This window comes from Bos taurus, chromosome 11 (genome assembly GCF_002263795.3).
Source record: "Bos taurus isolate L1 Dominette 01449 registration number 42190680 breed Hereford chromosome 11, ARS-UCD2.0, whole genome shotgun sequence".
Lineage (NCBI taxonomy): Eukaryota > Metazoa > Chordata > Mammalia > Artiodactyla > Bovidae > Bos > Bos taurus.
In genome coordinates this window covers 81,689,923-81,711,151 of record NC_037338.1, presented here as the reverse complement: position 1 = coordinate 81,711,151, position 21,229 = coordinate 81,689,923, and positions in this window count along the sequence as shown.

Here is a 21,229-nt window from a genome sequence, read left to right as displayed (position 1 = left end):
GTGAATGTCTAAAAGAAAATTAAACAGGCGTTACATTTTCATTTGCTTATTAGAGTGAGGGAGCAATCAATACTGAAATTTATTCACTCATTACTAAGTCATCAGATGAGAGCTGACCAGGGGTTGGCAAGACTGACCAACTGGAGGAGTTTGCAGAAAGACTTTGGGCCAGGGCATACTCTCTCCCAATCCTCCCTTCTCAATGCACAGTTTTCTCTTTCCTCCTCCATCACAGAAGGTGGACTTCATATCTCATCTGATAGTTACCTGTGACCACGGAATGGAAACTGTCTCTGCTTGAGACCTCAGTGTGGAGATGGTTGCCTTACTGCCTACTCAACATTTCTTGACTTTCATTTTTCAGGTTCACCACCTCTTCTTTGAGCTTCTCAGAGTCCTGGGTTCTAGTCTCTGCCCTGACACTCACTCACTGTGGGTGATCCTGGGCTATATTTATTTCTCTCTTTGCTATGATTTCTCTATCTGAATTTTAAGGAATCTTATTAGATGCTGTACTGGAAAGCAGCAAGCAAAACTCAAGTGAAAGGATTTAATATTATGGTGATGATTTTCCAACCACAGGGGAAAGGGTTTCCTATGTTTGTTTTTGCTGCAGTGTTGACAGCCTGTGTCCACTGAGACATGAGTCTCCTTCCTATGTGGGAGGCTCTTCCCGTCCCCTCTGGGTGGAGGTTCACATCCTACCTCTAGCAGGAGGAGAGTGCTGCAGGGCTCCTCAGAATAAAGATCTACTTGTGCTTCACTTCCAGTGAAGCTCATCCCTGTCACCTACATGAAATAGTACATCTCAGGCCATCAGCAAGAGGAAATTCCAAGCCTGCTACATGCCTTCCTGCTCATGACTCAAGAGCAAGAGCAAGGCTCCAAATAGGCCCTGGCACCTGCCTCATTTTCCAGGCTCACCTCCCCCAGCAGCCCCCTGCGCCCCCAGCAGGCTCCCTGTGTTTCAGACACGTAGGGACTTGTCCTTTTCCATTGTCTGTGTTTGGAATGGCCTCTGAGCCCATATCCACTGCCCTCCACTTCATCTGAGGGTCTTCCACTCAGCCTTCAAAAATAGCACCCCACCCCCCAAGAAATCTACACACCACTTGACTGCTTTAAAGGAGAGCTTTCAAGGCCTTCTCCTTTGCATTCTTGATACTCATTTCCCCCCCATTCTTCTGGTTTCATTATTCTAAAACCTTTTCACAACTGAAAAATGAGTGTACATGATATACATACACACTTTGAAGAAGAAAAAGAGAATGAACACCCAGATGCCAATCATCTGGCTTGATTAAACTTTATGGAAAACTTCTGGGCACCTTTTCCTAATTCTATTCCTTTCCCTTCTCCCCAGAGGTCACCACTTTCCTGAATTTTTAAATTATCTTTTTTATTTATGTAGAGTTTGACTGTATTTGTTTGTACACTTAAACAACAAACTACATAATTTTGGCTGTATTTGAATGTGTAAAAATTGAATCAGATAATCATACTCTTTTGACTTGCTTTTCCCACTCACCATTGTATTTCTGAGATTCATCCGTGTTAATGCATATGGTAGAGTCCACTAGTTCTTCCGTTATATAAATCATCACACTATATGCATCTATTCTCGTGATAATAGAGTATATTTTTTGTTATTATAAGAAAGACCCACAGACATTTTTTCCTGCTAAAGATTGCAAGTGTCCTGAAAATACATATTTAGAAATGGCAGTGTTGTGTCAAAGGATATGCATACTTCAGTTCACTGGGCAATTCAAAATTATATTCAAAGGAGATTGTATCAATGTGCCCTTCCTTCAGTTCCATCTGTAGTGTCCAGGTTCTTTTTTTCTTTTTCTTAAACTTTTTGGACTTCTTTTGGATTGATTTATATCCACCCTTCATACTTCAATTTTCTTCAACTGGTGTAGCAGCTGTACATGCACTTACATATATATTTACTCACCATATTTAACTTAAATTCTAAACTCAGTCAACATTTTTAACTTCTAAATAATACCAGAATTTCATAACATTAAATCGGACCATCCCAATTATAAGTAGTATGCAACTGTTGTTCTAAAATTTGAGGTCCTTATTTATTTAACTGCACTAAGTATGCATATGATAGTTGCTTCAAGCAGTACATTTTTATATTTACCCATGTGTTTAGCATTTTCTTTGTTTACTATTCCATCTTTATTCTCCAACTTGCCTTCTGGAATTATTGTACTTCATCCTGAAGAAGTGGATATAGAATTCTAGACTGACAGTTATTTTCTTCCTAGAGCTTTGAAGATACTGTTCTGCTTTTCATTAGGCCTATTGAAAAGTCAGACTCAGTCTACCTGAGCTTCTTTATAAGGTATTCTGGCTTCTGAAGAGTTTCCTTTTTTTTCTGCCTCAGTCACCCACCTCAAAATGATTTTTAATATTTTAGCTGTATTTACTTATTGAAGATTTTAGAAACAAATACGTAGTTTATCATAATGTCAGAAATGAGATCCTCATCCTGAAGATTCTTCAGTCTTAACACTGACAACAACAATTGCCACAGTCAATTTATTTCTGTGACTTTTGCTGAGAGCTTCTTAAAGGCAAAACCTTCATGTCTTCATGTCTAATTCCAGTGCCTGAAACAAAGTAAGGGTTCAGTTAAAGCTGGTTGGATGAATGAAATAATACATTTTAAAATGAATAATGCAATAACCAGAGATTTCCGGATACCAAACAGAATCAGCTTCTTAAACTTGGTTACCCTGACATTCCAGGTTGATTGATTATAATTTAGATATTAAGAGCAATCATGGCCTTCTCAGAAATTCTGAGCCAGTAGCAGATTCCTGGGGTCTGAAACCAGGCTGAGAGTTAATTAGCTCGAATAGCTAATTCTCTGAGGGACTGTGGCAGGAAGTGTGGGGAGGGGTGGACCCAAAAGGCAGCAAGGTGGACAGGTGGGGATGTCTGCTTAGCAGCTGCTTTCAACCTGGTTCTCACAAGGGTGGGGAGCCTCCCAGGAGAGGGCTCTGGGAGTAAGTCAGAGCAAACCAAGCCCTTGTGTATCCTGCTCACGCTTGCCAGCATTGTCCAGAGGTGAGAAATATAACTCTCCTTCTGCACAGACTCATCAGAAGACTCCGAGCTGGCAGACACTGCTCATTTGTCCATTGTCAAGCAGTTATGGCCGAGACTTTTCTGGTGGCATTCATCCAAGAACTACTGGACATGAAAGAATCCTAGTGTAACACAAAGCGAACCTCCTCCATATGATTTCACAACTGTAATAATCAGAAACGGCCCTCTAGACTCAATAGCTGCCCCTACCCTCAACCGAAGAATTCTCAGTAGCTTCAGACTTCAAAGGGGAATGGATATTTGCCTGGCCCCCTCCCCTTATTCCCATTGTTTGGCTGGAGGATGAGGCACTGACACCATTGTTCACTCACAGGCTTGTCACTGCTGGGATCCCTTTTCAGGACAGCTGGGACCTGTCACTCCCTGACTGTGGACCTCGGTTTTCTCATCGATATAGTGGGGAGAGCAAAGAATGCTCTTTAAGGGCTTTGCTTGCCTACTGAGTCTAGAATTCTGGGATTGAGAACCTTTTACTTCCTGGTTTTATTATAGGCCACAATTTACCTCCTATTTTGGAAACGGACAAAATTGTTTCCAGTAAGGCCTTCAGAATCCCCAGTCTCCCAGTAAAAACAGTGTAAGTGCACGTTTAGAGTCTGTTATTAAGTATTTTGCCTATGGGCTTCCCTGGTGGCTCAGACAGTAAAGAATCTGCCTGCAATGCAGGAGACGCAGGGGACATGGGTTTGATCCCTGGGTGGGGAAGGTCCCCTGGAGGAGGGCATGGCAACCCACTCCAGCGTTCTTGCCTAGAGAATCCGATGGACAGAGGAGCCTGGAGGGCTATGGTCCACGGGGTCACAAAGAGTCGGACAGGACTGAGCACACATGCAGGCACCACTTCTGATAGGAAAGTCAGCCCTGGACATGAGAAGAGGGGCTCATAACAGAAGGTGGCAGGTTAGCAGACACAGATAGCACCATGGGAAGCCCACTGTACCCTGGGAACCCCAGGCGGGGCCTTCTAATTCAACAATGCGTGAGCCCTGCCCAGGGCAGCACAGTTCAACGTGAAGTTGAACAAATGTTGAGACTGAGCAGGAAGACAGACATAGGAAGGTGTTGGGGAAGAGTAGATGATGAAGAAGTAAGAAAGGGGAACACGTGTCTAGGAAGCTGGAAGCTGCTGGAGGAGAAGATACCAAACAGTGGTCAGAGTTGGGGCTGGAGAAGCAAAGGGTTCACACAGTGACAAATCTCATGGGTCCATTTAGTAGCGTGAACTGTGTCCTGGATGAACAGTCGAACTTCACAATCGGAGTAGCCTGATTTCACATGGCAAGGACTTGGAAGTACATGTACAAATTGAAGTAGGCAAGGAAGTGAGGGGTGTATGTGTGTGTGTGCATGCCTGTGCACACACATTCCAGGAGCAGCCAGAGGGCATATTCTACTTTGCTGGGGCCTCTTTGAAGGCCGGCAGAGTTTCTTTCTAGGATGTTCCACTGGTCTGACAGGCATAGCCTCTGACAAAGTCAGTTTTAGGAGGAAAGGCTGCACAGTACAGTCTCTGAAAATTCTTGGGGAAAAAAAAAAATACAAAGTTAAGCATTTTTGGCCTGTGATATCATATGTGACAATGTTTGGTACTGTTCTCGGTAGAGACAGAGAACAGTCTCGCATCAAGGCCCTTTCTTTCCCACCGTACGAAATGACACTTGGTTTCTGAAGCTGGCTTAGCTCCTCTCGCCCCCATGAGCCTTCATGCAAGCCACGGGGCAAAGTGGGCCTCCACACCCTCCCCTTCTCAGCTGGCTGAACCCCTGCTGAATTTAAGATGCAAAGTTCAAGTGCCTCCCATGCAGGTTTCCTGCTCCTTGTCCCTGTCCCCTTCCCCCCGGCAGTTCCTCCCACCCTCCTCTGGGCTGGGACCAGGCATGGTCTCCCTCATCAGAGCGCCTTCACCGGGTACTTCAAGTGCGAACACAGCTGGGGCTCCCCAGAAAGGGCAGTGTCTCTCCTGTGTCTGAGGACTTCCCAGGTGGTACTAGTGGTAAAGCACCTGCCTACCAAGGCAGGAGACGTAAGAGAAGAGGTTCTATCTCTGGGTCAAGGAAGATTCTCTGGAGGAGGTCATGGCAACCCTCTCCAGAACTCTTGCTAGGAGAATCCCATGGATAGAGAAGCCTGGGAGGCTACAGTCCATAGAGTTGCAAAGAGTTGGACACAATTGAAGTGACTTAGCATGCATGCCAGCCTTTGGATCACTGCCCAGAACACAAGTGCTGGGTTAACCTCAGATCAATAGAACTTTTAATCATGAAACTTTGAAACTCACTTCACTTTAATTAGGTGGAATCACAACTCTTGATTTAAAAAAAAAATCTCAAATCTGAAAAACACCTGTGAAGCAGGGTTTTTGAACTTTAAGTCAAAGTACTGAAATCTCTTTAACAGAACTGTCTCTGCTTTCATTCCTCATTCTGACAGTATCATCTCGCTTCTTTAGAGGTTGTAAGGCTTAGACTATAGGGGCCAGAGTCACCACCGGGGGTTTATTTATTTACTTTTGTCTGAGACAGTTGCAGGCTCCCCATCTGTTTTGATTATTCTACTAGGGAGGCTTTACTACGGAACAAAATGGAATCACATGTGTGTTTAGAGTTCCTTTTTCCGGCTCGAATGCTTCTGCTTTACACAGAGGAGGACCTTCAGGAAGGGGCTGAAAGCATGTGATTCAAGGGTGAATCTGGGTGATGATGAGTCCCGGGTCCTCAGAGGAAATAAAGACGATGGAGGAAACTGAGCCCCTCAAGATCAAGGCTCTTCTGTTTGCTGAGGATGGAGGCAGAGGACAAATGGCTCGAACATTCTTAAGTATGTGCCTGAGTCTGCCAGTGGGCTAGTGCCCTAGAGGTTCATTGCTCTCTCTGGCTGGCTGTGTCCTTGGACCTGGAGCAGAGACCCAGTCTGGGCGCCAGGCAGGGACAGGCTGGACATGGGCATTGCTGCCATGTACTGAGCATGCTCCATGTCCCAGGCATGGTGTGAGGACTTTGCAGACATGACGCCTCTCACTCAGTCCTCATGGTTCCTTCATTCCAGAACCATTTCATAAACTGCCTCCAGGCATCTGAATGGGCACTGGTGATACAGGCATTACTCAAATGGTTAAAACGAGAAAAGTCCAGTTCCCCACTGAGCTTGTATTATGTTTGGGAAAGTACATAAACAATAATCAAACATGGTGGTGGTGGTGTAGTCACTAAATTGTGTCCAACTCTTGCAACCCCATGGACTGTAAACTACCAGGCTGCCCTGTCCACGGGATTCTCAGGCAAAAATACTGGAGTGGGTTGCCATTTCCTTCTCCAATAATCAAACATACAAGCAAACAAAACTGAGTGTCAATAACACAACAGGGAAGTAAACAGGGCAAAGAGATGCTGGGTAATAACAAGTGTCTGGCATCTTATCTAAAACTAGGAAAGGAGGCCTCTGACAAGATGGTACTTGGCAGAGAGCTGAGTGACATGAAGTGGGGAACGGCAATGTGAGGGTGTTGAGGCACATTGCGTATAGTAGGTCTGAAAAATTACAATTATCCTGAGAATTACTATTAACTCTCAAGTTACAGATAAGCAATGCCAGGTAATGCAGGACAAAGTGACTTGTCCAAGGTCATGGAACTGGTGAATTTCAGCTGTCTTTTGAATTCAAGTCTCTCTGACTCCAAAACCTTTTTTTCTTCCCAACCCATGGTCATGTTTCCAGGCAGCTCTTGGTGGTTGAAAAAAGGAGAATCAGATGACCCTTAAGCGTCTGGTCTTGCTCCTCCACCCTGGGAAGTCACCTGGAGCTTCCTCCATCCATTCATCTAGCAGCAACTTGGATTCAAATGTACAGTGACTACAATTACAAGGCTCCCACCTGTGCTGGGCAGCCAGGGAAACCCCGTGTCTGAGTTCCTGAGTTCTGCCTGGAGACAGCTGAGTGGGAGGGACAGAAGTCAAGCCTGGAGAAGGTTCAGAGAAGCAACCTGGGGGAGCCTGGGAGGAGACTGGAGCAGACAGAATATAGGCTGGGCTTGCTCGGGGAGTGAGCGGAGCAGAAACCCTTCTGGTTGATGTCTACTCAGCTCTCCTGTCCTCCTTACCTGGGGCAGCCAATGTCATCTGCTGGCCACTCTTATTCCTCCCGGCCTCCCTGTTGGCAGAGTGTTGCCTGTTCCCCCGACCCGACCTTGGTCACATGACTTTTCACTGGTTAATGGAAGATGGGTGGAGGTGACAGGCACCTGTTTTGATCTAAAGCTTTAAGGGTCAGAGCAAGGCTCTGCCAGTGACTCCATCCTCTGCTTTTTTTCCATGAGGGGAAAAGTGCCTGGTATCTTCCAGTCTCAGAATGAGTGGACATGCTGGGCAGACCTTAACCCAACCCATCCTCTAGGGCTGAATTCAGCCAGTCCCAGCTGAGCTGGGAGATGCCAGCAGTGTCACAGCTGACCCATCCACACGTGAATGGAACACATCTATGTGCTTTAGCAAGCCAGTGAGATTACTGGGGTTATGTTGTGACCCAAACAGGTAAATCCAGGGGAGCATCTTGGAGCACCTCTGGGCCAGTGACTTTCCACTGACCTCCCATCAGTGTCATTTGGGAAGGTTTCAAAACACTGTTGAGCTCCACTCTCGGGGACTCTGACTGAATGTTCCAAAGTTTGGGCAAGACGTCAGCTTTTGGGACACATTCCCAGGTGGTTCCGGTGCGTGGCCAGGGCTAAGATGCTCTGCTCCGATAGGATCTGGCTGCACTACCATCTCAGTGAAAAAGAAATGACTGATGGGAGTCCCTGGAGAGTAGCAAAGCCTGTCCTGGAAGTGAAGCCTTTCTGATTCTCACTCTCTTCCTTACTAAATGGGAAGCTTCCTTGAGCTCTTCTGGCATCATCATTCTCCATCTTTCCACAGCCTTTGAGCCCAGAACACAGCAAATCCCACCTGGTTGGGGGGAAAAAATACAGCTGGGTATAGGATGTGAGATGTCAGTGCAGAGAGGCTGCTCTGGGGAGGAATCCAATCAATGGAGTCAGAAATTGCAAGCATATCAGCTTTTCCCATTGTCCTTAGCGCTAGACTTAGTAGCTCACCCTCCCCTGTGCCCCCCCACCCCAACCCCCTGCCTCCACCTGGACCTCGATGCTGGACTATTCACCGGATGAGATCCGGCCATCACCTTCCCGCCGTCCACACCACTCCGCCCATCATTTCGGATATAGCACACCCTGTAGGTGGAGGGTTTTTTTGTTTTCAGTTTTTTTAATGCAATGGTAGGGGACTTCCCAAATCATCAATCATCATATCTTATCTTTTGTTCTGGATCAAAGGCCTTTCAAATCTGACATGCCCCGAAAAACAAGATCACATGCGTATGGGCACACCCATCTAACTGGAGGTAAAATAAGAATAATCCTGACTTTTACAGCCTCTTGCAATGGAGCTATCCCTAGTTACTGTTCTGCCTCCGTCTCCACAGAGACTACTCTGGGCCCCGTAACCATGGTGATAGGAGGAGACATGAGCAGATGGGAGCTCTCCTTCCAGAATTTAAACATCCTCATGCTGGGGGAGGTGTGTGGGAATGAGGGCGGGTTGTGGGGGGGTGGGCAGCGGAGGAAGAAGGCTGAGGGAGGGGGGAGAAGTTACAGCTTCTGAACCCAGGGATGGATGAACTGCAGTGCTGGGGACAGCAGAAGGCACGATTTTTTGCTGCCGAGCCAAGCTCTTCTCCTTGACCTCAAAAATGATTTATTCCCCTCTCTTCCTTTTGCTGTCAGATCCTTCTAGACAGTACCATTCCTAGGGAAATGGAGACAAAAGGTTTCTGTACCAGGCAGACTTGGAGGCATGTTTTTAAAACCATATTTGAATGGATTGCATGAATAAATTTTTAATAATGTATCATTCACTTAAAGAAAGAAGGGTCTGGAATCATGTTGATTTAGAGTCAAAGTGATTATGGAGCCCTCGAGATATAAAACCAAGGCTGTAAGCCTGTTTCAGTTACTCACCACGCCCCTCCCACTGGGGGCAGCCTTGGGTCAGTGCATTTTCCCAGAGTCTTGGTTTATATCTGAGATGCTCTTAAGGCATCTGCTGGCTTTGAAGTTATGTGAAAAAGAAAAATCTCTCTGGATGCTAAACTGAGACTTCGGGTGTCAGTTTCTGCCGAGACCCCCCAGACGCTGACACCAGTGAAACAGGTGACAAACAACCATGCAGGGCATTTGCAAAATCGCAGAATTTGTTTTTCAGTTCTTAGCGGAGAAGAAGGTTGACGAATAGACAGGAAAGGTTTCTCTGGAGAGAGTTTCAGTTTGCTGAGGATCATTTCCAATTCCCGGGAGAGAAGACAGTGGGTCATGCTGCCTGCCCCCAACCCAATATCGGGGGTGGGGGAGGGCGAGGGCGGTGAACATCGGTAAGCCTACCAGGAGAGCTTGATCCATGATGCTCTGGAATATGGGGAAACACAGGGACTCGTACTCTTTGTCAAATACTCCGTGTCCTGGAGGACACAGCTTCCCCCGTCCCGCCCCCGTTTCCTTCCCTGGCAGCTGTGGAGGCGGGCTTGCCACTGTGGTGGATGCTCCAGGTGCCTTGTCCAGACCCCTTATTCACGCTAGATCATCAGTCTCCTAAGTGCTGTACGCATGGGCCGCCAGCCATTCACAGCTGTCCCCAACGGGGCTACCTTGTGCCGGCGGCCAACAGCCGACTGGCATGGGGTACAAAAGTCTGGCCCCAGCCTTATTTTGTTGTTGTTCAGTCACAAAGTCATGTCCTATTGTTTGCTACCTCAAGCACTCCAGGTTTCTGTGTCCTCCACTGTCTCCTGGAATTTGCTCAAGTTAATGTCCATTGAGACAGGGATGCTATCTAACCATCTCATGTTAGACGCCGATTCAATGGGACAATCTGTGTCCCAGAGCTCCCTTGGCCAGAGGTAGTCTCCAGGCAAGGCTGCGTCCTAGCTTAGGTTTCTTCCCAGCTTCATCTTGCTTCCCCTACTCCCCTAGCCCCGAGAGCACCCCCTCCATAAATCACTTTCAGAGGAATCCCTGCCGCTCTGCTTCTCTGACACCTGACCTAAAACAGCATCCCCCTGCTCCTGGAGGCCAAGGTCTGTCACACTATCTACTGAATCTTCTAGACCTGCTGCTCCTCAGATTCTTCAACACAACAATTATCCACTCACGGCCTCCTGTGCTTCTGTCTGCCCGCTTCTCTGCTACCCTGCATCATCTGTCCATCAAAACTGCCAGGGCCCTGGCCCCTCTCCTCTGTGTCGAATCCACTCTGTCCTTCCTTCCTGTTCTTCTTCAACATGGGCTTTAGGACCCATCCCTTCAACCTTTCTTGCTGATGCCCTTCAGTCTGTCCTGCTATTTTTGCTGTCGTTGCCTTTTCCTCGGGTGTCCCTAACTCTGCATCCTTGAAACTGTCTAAGACTCCCGGGGACCTCTGGGGAAAGTCACACCACCGTGCAGACTTCTGCCCGAGGATGTTCATGGTCTCCAACCTGATGCTGCCAAGAAATCCTTCTGTTCCCAAGTCAAATTTGTGTCCCATCCTAGCTATTTAAAATCTTCATGACGGTTCTCAAACTGCCCACCCACCACTTCCCACTCCTTCTCTGCCGAGAACCTTATCTCCTACTTTGCAGAGAAAATAGGTAGCGAGAATACTGTCTTCCTCTACTTCCTGGCTTCACACCTACTGGCTGCTCACAGCCATTGCCATCCTTAAAAACCCCTTCCTTGCAGCCAAAAGAAAGCCTGCTCTTCTGTCCCATCTCAGCTCTGACTTCCTTGCTCTTGCACTTCCTCCCGGCCTTTCCATCTCTCCCTCCCTGGATCTCCCTCTGTCACTGCATTTGCTTCCATCCTGTGTTCACCTCTGAAGCCCGTCCTGTCTTGTCCTCTATGTATCTGGAGTTTGCCCCTAGCCCTCATTTGAAGCTGTGTTCCCTGAAGCCCCCAAACATCGTGAAGCTCACCCTACTACCACTTCACAGGACCTCCCATCACATGTCTGTGGCTTTTACCCCCCCCATCCACCCCCTCCTGCCTCAACCCCCCTCTTCTGTTCTGTGACTCCCCAGCCATGCTCAAGCCACTTGGGCTATTTCTTCTCTGGCTCTCATGCAAGCTCCTTATTCTTCTCTGATCCTAAAATTTCCCCTTTCTGTTGCCCCAGCCCTCTTCTTGTCAGAATGTCTATTCCCGGGGCCATGGCTTCCACCCCCTTACTGAAGATTACTGAGTCCCCAGGACCAGCTCATTTACGGTTTTCCATTCATCTAAATGGCAACCAGTATTCTTGCCTGGAGAATCTCATGGACAGAGGAGCCTGGTGGGCTATAATCCATGGGGTCTCAAAGAGTCAGACATGACTGAGCGACTAACACTATCCACCCACCTACCAGATACTGCTAGTCGGAACTCACAAACCCCTCAATTGCAGCATATAAACAAAAGAACTCATCATAGTTTACCCAGGACATTTTTTTCCTGGGTTCTCGATCTTCATGGGAATGGTGGGTTCAATGGTGTTCTCCCCAAAGATATGGCATTCTGGACCCGTGACTGGGACATCATTTGGAAAAAAAAGTCTTTGCATATGTCATTTAAAAATTTCAAGATGAGATCACCTTGGGTTGGGGTATGCCCTACGTCCAACAGGGCTTCCCAGTGGCTCAGTGATAAAGAATCTGCCTGCCAATGCGGAGATGTAGTTTCAAGCCCTGAGTTGGGAAGAGCCCCTGGAGAAGGAAATGACAACCCACTCCACTATTCTTGCCTGTAGAATCCCATGGACAGAGGAGCCTGGTGAGCTATAGTCCATGAGAACACAAAGAGTTGGACATGACTGAGAGTGACTGAGCAGCACGTGACATCCAATAACAAATGTCCTTGCAAGAATCAAATGTTCTTGTAAGAGAAGGGAAGAGGAGGTCACCGGAAGATGAAGGCAGAGTAACTATGAGGCAGGGATGCCAAGGGATGCTGGCAGCCAAAACTTAGGACAGAGGCAGTGAACAGACCCTCCTTTTAGAAGCTCCAGAAGGAACCAACCCTGACAGCATCTTGATGTTGGACTACTGGCCTCCGGAACTGTAAGAATACATTTCTGCGATTTTAAGCCCCCATGTCGTGGTGATTTGTTATGGCAGCCCTAGGAAGCTAAGGCAGTGGGTGGTGCCACCTCCCACCCTGGCTGCCGGGGCTGTGGTTTTGAGTCCCGATCAGGCTCCAGCAGTTCTTGTGGGAGCTTTTGCTTTTTCTTGCTTTATTGCTTCGCTCCCTCTGGGATTTCTTGGTTCCCTCCCTGAGTACTAAGCTTGAAGACCTCGATGCAGGTTCTGGAGTTAGAGATCATGAATGGCCTTTGTTACCTTCCACAATTTACTGAACGTTGTAATGTTTTGTTTCCTCACCTTTAATCACAGGGCTTCCCTGGTGTCTCAGTGGTAATGAAACTGCCTGCAATGCAGGAGACCCGGGTTCAATCCCTGGGTCAGGAAGCTCCCTTGGAGAAGGGAATGGCAACCCACTCCAGTATTCTTGCCTGGAGAATTTCACGGACAGAGAAGCCTGGTGGCTACAGTCCATGGGGTCACAAAGAGTCGGATACAACTGAGCTACTAACACTTTCACTTCACTTTTCACCTTTAATCTGGGTGCAATAATTTGTACCAGCACAGGTTGTTAAGAGGTTAAAACAGGTGAAATATGTCAAAGATTTTCATTGGCGCTTTTAGCTTAGTAAGTGGTCAAATTCTGAGCTGTTATGACTACCAGCCACCATCTACGGATTAGAACAGAGGTCAGAATTAGACCTCCACCCATCCTCTGGGTATCCACACAACATCATGTGGGCCACAGTTCAGCTGGAGAAATGGGTCTGAAGAGCTAATATTTCCCTGTCTCTCTCCCACCTACACTTCTGTTGAGCCCAGTGTTTCGGGATAAGCTCCACGCTTCTCTGTGTGGGGTGCAGGCTCTTCGTGATCTGGTCGCTGCTCCTCTCTGCAGGATCATCTGTTACACTTGTGTCCTGTACTCCAGCTGCTGTGGGCCCTCAGCTACATGAATAGCGCCCTCTTACCTGGGGACCTCCCTCCCATGCATATTGGGAGAGGCCAAGGAGGGCTCCCCAAATAAAGCAGAAGTGGAGCTGGCCCAGCAGGCTCCCCTGACTCCCCCTCAGGGGGTAAGGACCCCCTCCACGGTCGGGTCATTCTGAACCCACCTTGCTGTCCTCCCGACCACGCTGAAGTGATGACTCCTTCACTTGCCTGGGCTCCCACACTCTCTGTAAGCTCCTTGAAGATGGGGTGCTTCTCACTAAAATATCTTTTCTAACAACTAGCTCACCAGCCGGCATGTACTCAGATACCTGGTGACAACCTGTTAAAATAATTCCTTTATTGAATATGCTGTGTCAGGCCCAGGGCTGGGTCCTCAGCAGGGGATTGATAAGGTAATGTTTCTGCTACAACACACTCAGTGGAAACCTCAGTGCCTGCATGCAGGGGAAGCTTGTTTTCTGCGTTTATGGAAGTCACTGGCAGGGGAATGGGGGTCGGGGTGGGGGAGCTACGATCCACTACATATTCAGGAAACCAGGCTGATGAACATTCTGCCATCTTTAAAAGCTCTCATTGGCAGGTGGCGAAAGGCAGTGGACAGAAGGGTGTGAGAGGGCTTCACGGGCCAGGTTCAACGTGTGACCTGGCTCCCACTCTTATTTTGAGGCTGGAACTCCATGTCACAGCCCTGAGGGTTCAAAGGAGGCTGGAAAGTCCACCTCGGCTGGGCGGCCACTGGCCAGCAGGGGCAGTCAGCAGCTCTGCACACATCCAATGTTCCCATTAACCCTTGCTGTAACTCTGCAAGGAAGGGACTACTGGCCCCATTTCGAGGCCAAGGGATGTGAAAGGACTCATCCAGGTCACTCAGCACAGAAATGCGGGTATATGTCCCTCAGCCCACAGTGTTTCCTTTATGGCTTCTGGTGTTTACTGGACACACAGATTACCAAGGCCGCCTGGCACTCCACTCTGTTCTGGTCTCTCGGTTCTGTCCTGTGGTCCACCTGCGACTACTGCCAATGGCTGGTCACCTCTGGCCATTGTGAGCATCAAGCAGCCCTGGCTTTTTCTGAAACTTTCTCCAGGATACTGGAACCCAGTCACACGACCATTGGTCAACTCACTCCTCAACTCATATTTCCTTGTTCCTTGGTTCTACCCCTTGGTTTTCCTGGAAGGAATGGGAGCAGCTATTGTGATGGAGCCTCAGGAGTGCCCTGCTGTTCTGAGTCACTACCTAACCTGCAGTTATGGCTGCCCATCTTATAAAAACAAACTTCTGAGATGAGATGAAGCCTTAGCTGAGTCACACACTAAGTTTTCTCCTGCACACAGAGCTGCACTCTTTCATGGAAATGGGCCCTTGAAATTCACATCCTCTACTTGTTTCTTGCTGAGCTGGGTGCTGATACTGACCTTCAAAGCACAGCATTCAAAGTCTTCATGTAGTTGTTCATTGGCTAAGCCATCTCTGACTCTTTGCAATCCCATTGACCGCAGCTTTCCAGGCTTTCCTGTCTTTCACCATCTCCTGGAGCTTGCTCAAACTCATGTCCGTTGAGTCAGTGATGCCATACAACCATCTTATCCTCTGTCACCCCCTTCTTCTCCTGCCCTCAATTTTCCCCAACATCAGGGTCTTTTCCATGAAGGAGACTCTGCCTAAAACTTCAGATTCAATTTTCACCTCACCTTAGCCTGAGTGAATCATTTGTCAGTTCTCCCAGGCTGGACCCGCCCATGTGTCCCTGTCTTTGCACACCTAGGTCATAGCCAGCTGGGTCCAGTCTCCCCTGGGCTCCATCAGAATGCTCCTCATCCTTCTAAACAGTGCTGGCAGCCCACTGCTTCTAACCACATTCCCCGATCCTTCTCTACTCCCCCCATCCCTTGTCCCTGATCTATAGCATTCTTGACAGCTCACAGACTCACCTTCATCTGTCTGCACATGGATCTCCCTCCTGGATCATAAGCACCTGTGCAGAGGCTGATTGGTTTTGGTTTGAATATTCTCTGCTTAGACCATTACATACTGAGTTAGTAAGTAAAAGTACTGTGATGGAATCAGAGATGCCTGGAAGGAATGCAGAGGGCATCAGTTAAACTTGCTAATTTATCATTTTGGGGGAAAAATAAGTGTGGGGCTCAGAGAATTTAAGTAACTTCAAGTTGAAGTTCAACTTGGTTGAATTGTGCATAGCTGTTTGACAACACATTCAGGATCATCAGCTGACAGTCCTGACTTAGTGGGTGACAGAGAGAACCATGACACCCCAAACTAACTCCTCAGTTGAGCCTTTCAAAGACTATATTCTCCTTTACTTGTTTCTAGTGTTCTGGGGACTTTGGTCAGTGGCATGTTGCACATGGATAACACCAGTGGGATCCTGTCAATGACAGAGTCCCACTTTAGGGGCCAGGCTTGTACTTTGTACTTCGGTTGCTCTACCCCTTTAGATGGCCCTAGTGGTAAAGACCCCACCTGCCAATGCAGGAGACATAAGAGGTGTGGATTTAATCCTTGGGTTGGGAAGATCCCCTGGAGTAGGAAATTGCAACCCATTCCAGTATTTCTTGCCTGGAGAATTTCATGGACAGAGGAGCCTGGTAGATAACAGTCCATGGGGTCACAAAACGATGGATACGACTGAGGCGACTTAGCATGTACGCCCCTTCCAGAGCTGTGGACGTGACCACAGATGATGGCACTGCAGAAGGAAGGGAGTGCTGCAAACCCATTCTTCAGGCTGGATCCCACTTTTCCTCCCTGGAGAATTCTGCTGCAGGAAGAGCCACCAGGACCCTGCAGTGGTCTTGTAAAGAGTTCGGGGAGCAGATGGATCCAGCAAATGTGAGTCATGGGTCTCATAAAGAGGCCTTCTCGAGTGTCCAGTGGTTGGCATGTCTCCCTGACTCCAGGCTGCCTCTGGTCCAGGTGATCCTGGATGGAAGAGGGAGAGATGGACAAGGCCTGGAGGACTGAGGGAACAGTAAGTAAAAACAACTGGAAAGTAACTAGTTCCCTGACCCACGTGCTTCATCATCACATTTTTTTTTTCCTGCCGTTTGATTCTGGCTCCATCTCGTCTGTTTGTTTTTGATGCTTCATTGAGACCAGTTACTCCTGAGAAATGGGAAATGACACTGTGCATACGGCTGAGGTTTGAGCCATCTCGACTCATATTAAACTTGGGATTTTCAAATGATTTCATCAAAGAAAATCAGTGAACAAAAACAGAGGATGACAAGATCTTCGAATATCCCCCGCTGTTAGCAGGGGAAATTGCAGGCTAATTTCCACATAAATTTCACCTAGAAGATTTGTCTTTCATAGTTGTACCAAAACGATGACTGCTGCCCAACCAACGGGGCTCGCTTTTCTTTGGCTGATATTGCCTTTTCCTGGGGTACCCCCTTCTCTGCCTTCTTTCTGCCCTCGTGGCCTCGTCGGCATCGTTGTCTTGCTGTAAAGCTCCCATCAGCCAGCCCAGCTCAGGTCTGCCCCACTTCGTCCAGTTCAACCCAGCACCACGGCACAGTCGTGTTCATCCCTCTAGATGGTCCAACCACGTCACTCTCCTGCTTCAAGCCCTTCAACAACCGTCCATTGCTGTCAAACAACGTTGGGGTCTTAACCACGGCGCCCACAGGCTTTACCTCCTGCCTCTCCAGTCTGCTCTCTACCTATGTGTTAGATGCCTCTTCACCGCAAATCAAAGTCCCTGCTTTGCCGAATGCTTCCACCCCCAGGCTCCAGGCTCTCCTCTGAGACCCGGGGTTTCTGCTCCCACAGCTCCCTACCCCGGAACCCTGTCTTCCTCATCTCCCTCACTTCCAGTTCCTTTGTCTCCTCCGGCTCCTCCCTCACTTCCGGTTCCTACTGCCCCAGCCCGAGCCCCGCGGCCACGCCGCTCTCCCTCCTACCCCCCCCCCCCAGCCCCCCGTGAGACTCTCCTGACCAGCCAGGTCCCCACCAGAATGACAGCGGGACACTCTCCTCTGCGTAAACCACTCGTCTCCCTTCCTGTAGGGCCCTGCCACCCTATCTACACGCTTGTCTGGCTGCCCGCTGGTGGGCGCCTCCCGAAACCTGGGTCAGTCCTCTATCCGTGGCAAAGATTCAGGGGATTCAGGGTCCGGTGGGTTCCTGTTGCCCTTGTCAGAGAGTAAGCGTGGGCCTCAGATGAGATGGTCGGCTCAGGGCTCTCCCTGGCCCCTGCCCGCCTTTGCCTCTTGTGGAGACAGCTGCAGGGCCCGCAGGCCAGAGCCCCTGGGTCAAAGAAACAACTGTCTTGTGTTCTCTCCAAAAATGAAGATTGCAACATCCTTGTGGCCTGGAGTTTACCGGGCTGGGGGAGGAAGCTGCCCTGGAGCAATGGCTGGGGCGTGGGCCTGTGGGCGGTGCCATGGGACCACTGGCCAGAGTGAGCCACAAGGGAGAGCCCCAGGCCCAATCCCCGGCCCAGAACCCGGCTTCGACTGGCTGCACCAGTCTCTCAGAGGAGGCTGCTCTCCTCAGCTCCCTTCCCACGTTTCACTTTTCCTCATATCCGGTTATGTGTCAACCCCTTCTCATCCCCTGGGAGCCTGCACCAGCACCAGAACATATTTACCAACCATCAGCCTGGGCTATTTTTTGCATATCATTCAGCTCCAAGGGCATTCAAACGACCTTCTAGCAGGAAGGCACTGTGTCTTGGAGAGTAGCGCCACCTGGTGGCACAGAGAGTGAACATCCGAATTCTCCGTCCAGAGGAAGCTGAGTACCGGGCTCACCGCCCAGCACACAGGCTGTGTAACAACAGCAGGGTCTCTGCGGCCCTGGCTGAGGCTCAGAATAAGCCCTGCTGTCCCCGAGTCATCTGTCCAATGGTGGCAAGGCTGAGTGTGTGTGGCCACGCTAGGAGGACCAGCCTGAAGTCTCAGTAGTCAGTGACTAGGCAAGGATGCTGAAAATTCATCCTCCTGGAATCTGAGAGCTGAAGGGTGGTTTAGAGATCAGTCAAGTCCCAACCACTCCTTTCTCAGATGGCCAAACTAAAGTCCAGGGAGGGGGAATCTTGCGATAGATTAGTTGAAGAGTGAGGATAAGAATCCAGGTTTCCTGGCTCCTTGACTGGCAATTATCCAGTCTAGGACTTTAGGGCAGCTAACTGTGATGTCTGATATTTTTCTGAATTACTACTTTACAGAAAAAAAAAAAAAAGTCAACCTCTACTCTAATGAATCTTCTTCCTCTTTTCCAAATGTCTACCAATTGGGTCCAACCATATTCCTCCTTCCTCCAGGAAGTCTTCCTTGAGCAGCTGGAAGTCCTACAGGCAACCAGTCACTCATCCCATATGTACAGAGGGCTTGACCTAGATACTGGGATCAGATATTCACAAGACAAAGTCCTGTGCTCAAGGAGCTTACATTCCAGTATGGGAGACAGGCGATGGATGGATAGATGATAAGTATATGTAGATGCATTCATGCTCAGTTGCTCAGTCATATCTGACTATTTGTGACCCTGTGGACTGTAGCCCGCCAGGCTCTTCTGTCCATGGGATTCTCCAGGCAAGAATACTGGAGTGGGTTGCCATTTCCTCCTCCAGGAAGTCTTGCTGACCCAGGGATCGAACCTGTGTCTCTTTGCATTGTCAGGAAGAGTCATTACCACTGAGCCACCTGGAAACCCCCATAGACAGAAGATAGATAGATTAACAGATAGATACATGGATATATAGACAGATAGATGATGGATAAATAATTTCAGGTACTAGTAAGTGCTTTGAAGATAATAAATAAAACAACATAATAAGGAAGAACTATGAGTGGACACCTTTGGCAAGGGTGAGCAGAAAGATGTTCTGGAGAGGGCTTGGCTACAAAGGAGGATGAGGAGGGAAGAAAAATTCAAGCAAAAGGAACAGTAAGTGCAAACAATATCTGCAAGCCTGGGATAATATTAGCCGGTACCACCACAGAGAGGGCCAGAGAGGGGGAAATAAGTAGACAAGGAGAGAGTAAAGAGAGCGGAGACCAGGGAAGTATGTAAAGACTAGATCTTGGGGTGAGTGGGTTTGTATACTGCTTGCAATGGAAATCATGAGAGAGTTTAAGTGAGAACATGCTGCAGTCTTATTTACAGCACAGGCAACACCCTTGTGCCTGAGCTCCTGAGGACTCCTGCTCTGACATCACCTCACCACTTGCAGGAAGCCCTTCCTCACCTGCCAAGGTGGAGTAGGTGCCCCTCCCTGTCTGGGCCCAAGTGTTAACATCTTCATGTCACTGTCACTGTGCTTCCCACCTTGTTTAGAATGAATGACTGATATGTCTTTCTACTTTATTAGAAAGTAAATTCCTGATGGAGGGAGATAGGAGTAGGGAGTCCAGATTGGGAAAGTGGACTGGGTGCAAAGACTCCCTCTATCTGGAGTGGCAACCTGGATTTAGGTGAGTTAATCACTGCCTTACACCTCAGTTTCTTTGTCTGCAAAATGAGAATAATAGCACATACTGCATGGAATTGTTATAGTCAAACCATGTGTAAAATACTGCCTATCAATGCGGGTGCCAAGTAACCACTCTGTGAATCATAGACCTCCTTCCTGGGTGTTTTCTCAGGGCTCACACAAAGAAGGCTGGGCTCAGTATCTCTTAGGGCCTCTGGCAGCAGTGAGCCTTGCTCATGGGGTGGGGTGACTTTGGAGGAGGGGGTCCAGTCAGGTTCAGATAGTGAGGCTGGAGGACCTGGCTGGCAGAAATAAGAATGAAGAAAAGCAAAAACAGATGGTTTGTTGATCTGATTATTCCTTTAGCTAACATGAGTGAATAAGACAAAGCACACTGTCGTCTTTCAGCCCCTCAGTCTGTTCGTCTGCAAATGGTAACAGCGTCCTCTGCACTGACTGTCAGAGGGTTGCCGAGGGGCCTCATGTTCTAACAGGAGGAAGGGACTGGTGACCTGTGAGGGCCCTCCACCTGGTCATCTCTGAGGCCACACTGTGCCATGTGACATGGCCACCTTGCCTCTCTTTGGTTCCCTTGGTGATTGAAAGTGAAAGTGAAAGCGAAAGTCACGCAATCCTGTCAGACTCTTTGTGACCCCGTGGACAATACAGTCCATGGAATTCTCCAGGCCAGAATACTGGAGTGAGTATCCATTCCCTTCTCCAGGGGATCTTCCCAACCCTGGGATCTAACCTGTGTCTCCCGTATTCAAGGGGTTTCTTTACCATCTGACCCACAAGTATGATACAGCTAACTTAGTTTGCAGACTCAGGCTGACACCTGAACCATCTTGGATATGTCGAATTCTGGACCATTTAGAAGGAAATAAATCTCTCTTCTAGTAGCCTGGATCCAGAATTCTGTTCTGACATTCTTTGCTTATGCCTTGGAGTTGAAGAGTCATTTATGTGTCACGGACATAAGCCCAAGTGATTGATCACCTAAGGATGGAAACAGTTTCTTCCTTCCTCTCTACCACTGTGGCCACCTCCATTATTTGAGAACCTTTAGTCTCTTGGTCTTAAACCTAGTCTTCTGCGGGCCACACTGCATTTTGCTGCTGAAAGAATCTTTGCAAAATGAAAGCATTCAGTTCTTACAACTCATCTTCAAAGAATCCTCATCACTACAGGAGACAGACGAAGCCAGATAGTCAAGGCTTTTCTTCTCTGACTTGGACTCACCTCCACCTCCCTGACTCTCTCCGTTTCACACTGGATGCTCCAGTCCCCCATGGATGTATCTCACACCCTCAGGAAGATCCTTGATACCTGTGTAAACTCAGGTCCTGCCTCCTCTTTGGAAGTCCCTTCTCTCTTCATTCTGACCTTCCAAATTTTATTCCTATACCAAACACCGTGTTCCCTATGAAGTCCTCTTTCTTTAGCTCAGTCAGCCTCTGGTGCCTGACCTCCTTCAAACATCAGGGATATCAGAAGCAAACACATATCCAAGCCTAATTTTATCAACTTTCTATGAGTCAACCTCTGACTGTGTCAGATGTCTG